This window comes from Rhinolophus hipposideros, assembly GCF_964194185.1.
Source record: "Rhinolophus hipposideros genome assembly, chromosome: 19".
In the NCBI taxonomy this organism is placed as follows: domain Eukaryota; kingdom Metazoa; phylum Chordata; class Mammalia; order Chiroptera; family Rhinolophidae; genus Rhinolophus; species Rhinolophus hipposideros.
The window spans coordinates 31,336,998-31,340,534 of NC_138065.1; positions in this window are offsets into that span (position 1 = coordinate 31,336,998).

The following is a 3,537-nucleotide window of genomic DNA, read 5'->3' on the forward strand; positions in this document are numbered from 1 at the left end:
AATAAACAAAGAGTAATGGAGAAAAAGAAACTTTGACTTAGAAACAAAGCTGACAGAAGTCACTTCTGTCTGCTTAGAAGAAGTCACTTCTTATCTGCTAAGAATGGTGCCTGGTTTACATCAATAAAAAGACACATACCCTGGGACTTCATCCACTCACAAGGACAGAAGAGGGAAGGAAACGGTAGGAAGGAAATGACAATTTCCAAGCCTCTGCCACCTTTTCTGTGTTGATAGAGGGCAAGTCCTGGAGTACACGGCCCTTTGTTTTAACAGAGATGTGTGGTGATCATGTGCCCTGGTTTGCTGGGGACTTTCCTGGTGAATGCCTGTTGTGCCAGTGAAATTATTATTAGGTCCCCTTTCACTCTCACAAGTGTCATAGTTTGGATGGTAAATTATGTGGTTACCTGTTCACAAGGCTTTGAAAGTACCAAAGTAGGTCCAAGAGACCAAGTAAGGAAGGGAAAGCAAAATTGTTTTGTACAATAAAGTGAAGAGAATGCAGTTGGGATAGGGGAGGAGGAGACTGAAAGAATTGTGAGTTAGGGAGATAAAGAGAACATTTTGAGGGGAAAGGGGGCTGAAATCACATAAAAGACTTCCACTGCTACACACCTCGGTAAAGTTTGCTGAACACACCAATGCCAATGCGGGTATTTTGGGGAAGGGGAAATCATGAAAAGGGGACCGAAATCCACATCTTGGTCAGCATAGAGCACAAATAGGGGGAAGTGGTAAGAGGTGCAATATGAATGAGTTGGACAATTCAAGGGGAGGCTGAACTCAGAGCCGCAAGTGATCGAAAGTGAACAAAAGCCGTCTGGAAATTCTCAGATACTTCAGGAAGGGCACCAGAGTTTCCAAATAACCTACAATTGGGAGATTGAGCCAATTGCATTTAAATCTCAATGGAGAGGTTGCGCTCAGCATAAATCTGGATTGTAAATGTAAACAGGTTTTTTTATTGCAAGACTTCTCTGAGACTTCAATATGTACTTTGTGTATAGCCATGTACGAGTATTTATTATTCTTTAAACTCCCTTTTATTTCCCCATGGAGCATCTCACATGAAAGGAAGTATTCCTCATACCACCCTATGGGAAGAGCTTATTTAAAGAGGCACCTGCCCTAACAGCACTGTTACAGGGGGACCCCAATGACCAGGCTAACTTTGCTTCATCCCAGGGAGGGTGCAGAGTAGCCATTAGACTTTCTTGTGGACAAATGCCCAGCCTAAAGCCAGGACACCCCCTCTTCCAGCCTTGATTTTTGCCCAACTGCCCGGAATTATGAGGGAGGCAGCAAGAGACATCTCTCTGGGGCAGTAGCTCTCAGTGGGGGGCAATTTTACTCTGCCTCCCATTTGAAAATATCTGGAGACACCTTTGAGGCGTGTGTGTGTTCTACTGGCATCTAGTGGGTAGAGGCCCGGGATGCTGTTAAACATCCTACAATGCACCAGACAGCCCCCCACAAAATAGAATTACCCTGCATAAAATGTCAACAGTGCTGCAGTTGAGAACCCTGCTCTGGGGTCTTCCTGGAGCTCAGGCGTGAGCCTCCCCTGGAGCTGGCTCCTAGAGCTATCTAGAAGATGTTGCCCAGGCTCCCTATGCCCCACGCTTGGGACCTACAGTGATTCCAACAATAGTAAAATGAGCACTAAATAATGATTAGGAAATCTCGGTCACTAGAAGGATGGATGACCAACCACCCTGATTTGCCCACAACTGTCCCAGTTTTAGCCTTAAGAGTTCTAGGTTCCAGGAAAGCCCTCTGGTCTGGGCTATTAGCTTCTAGGACTCTCCTGTACTGAATTACCCTTTGTGGTTTTGGAGCAAGCAGTTGCCCTTCTCAGTTAGGATGGGAGAATTCTGGACTTTTTCAGCTAAAGCCCAGAGGAAGGTGAGTTGTATGCTCCAAGGAGGCCCAGGTCTTGAGCACTAAGAAAAATTCGTCCAGGTCTTCCTCACAAGAAGTTGTCCGCACCCTCAGCCAGGTGGGGTTGTCTGTCTTCCTCTCCTTGCCAGCCACTGCACCCATGCTTCCTGCTTGTATCACTCTCAGAGGAACTGCTCAGTGCATTTTGCTGAAGGAGTGAATGGGTGTGCTCTTCTAGAAGATTCTTGGGAAATTCTGCTAAGTGGGCTGAGGAGCGTCTCAATATTTGGTCGTCTTGGCAGTTGTTACTTCTCCCAGGGAAACCGTAATTCTGCAAGTCTCTAAACATCCCCAAAGAAAATGTATGTTTTAACAAAAGCAGGGATTTGGAACATGAAACACTTTGCAAAGTCCTGAGAGAAATCTCTGTGTGACTGGAAATGAAGCTCACTTGCTCTCTTAATGTCTCTTTTGGAGGATAGAAAAAAACAGCTTCTTAACGCCCAGCAGGAAGGAGTATTTTCTTACTGATATTATTTAGAATTACTGGCTCATGGTGATAATAAAAAGCAAGCTGCTTTAATTTATTATTATTATTATTATTATTATTATTATTATTATTATTATTTTAAATCCTTTACAGACAATGCACCCCTTTCATGCCTGCTTCCAGGATGGACAGCTTCCACTGCCACTTGTCCCACCCTCTTGGCTCACCACTCTCTTGTAAGCTGTCAGTCTTGGTGCTTGACTTACAATGTAAATCCTTTGTCAAGTTAACGAATTTCCCTAAATTGGGGTTTTCTCATCTGTAAAATGAAAATAATAATAACTACCTCACAGATAGGTATTAGCTAATGATGTTATATGGAAATATTCTGCAAATTATAAGATGCTATAGAAAATGAAAGAATCATCAACTGATTATATTACAGTTGATTATGTTATAAAGAGTTACTTCTTATTGATTGCTTGAATGGACTAGATCAGAAAGACTATTCTGCCATCATTAGAAGGGAATGGCCATTATCAGTTAACACATTTTTTTTTAGAACCTGTTTCATTTGGCAATAGCTCCTCAGAAACAGGAATTCAACAAATATATCAGTCTCTGGCCCCTAATTTTCACTTCCTGGGGAGTCAATGATCCAGGTGGGGAATTGAAACACACAAAACAGTGGAAGAAGATTTGTGTGCAAACTAGCCTAGCCCAGGTGGAGGAAAGGACACACACACTGTGCAGAGGGCTAAACTTACAAAGTGATGTGTGTAGAGGGATGGTCCTTGTTCTCAAAGGATTTTTGTTTTCATAGGAAGATGTATTTTAGGCTTTGTAAAAATTGTTTACTCCCTTAACATACTCCGAAAATATTTTTCTGGACATAGATGTTAAAAAGTTGATTTACTAAATTAACTGAGGTGCTCTGAATGCTTCCAGCTGGGGCAATCTTGACTACACAAGGAAACAACAATGATGATGATAATGATATACACGGAACCATCTTTATAATGTGTAAAGTCTTGCATAGTCTCTACAGACATACTGTGAGTGCCTCACATATATTAATTCATATAATCTTCACAACAGCACTTGAGAAAATGATTATTATTGTCATCTCCAGGAAGTCAGATCACAGAGAAGTTAGGTAACAG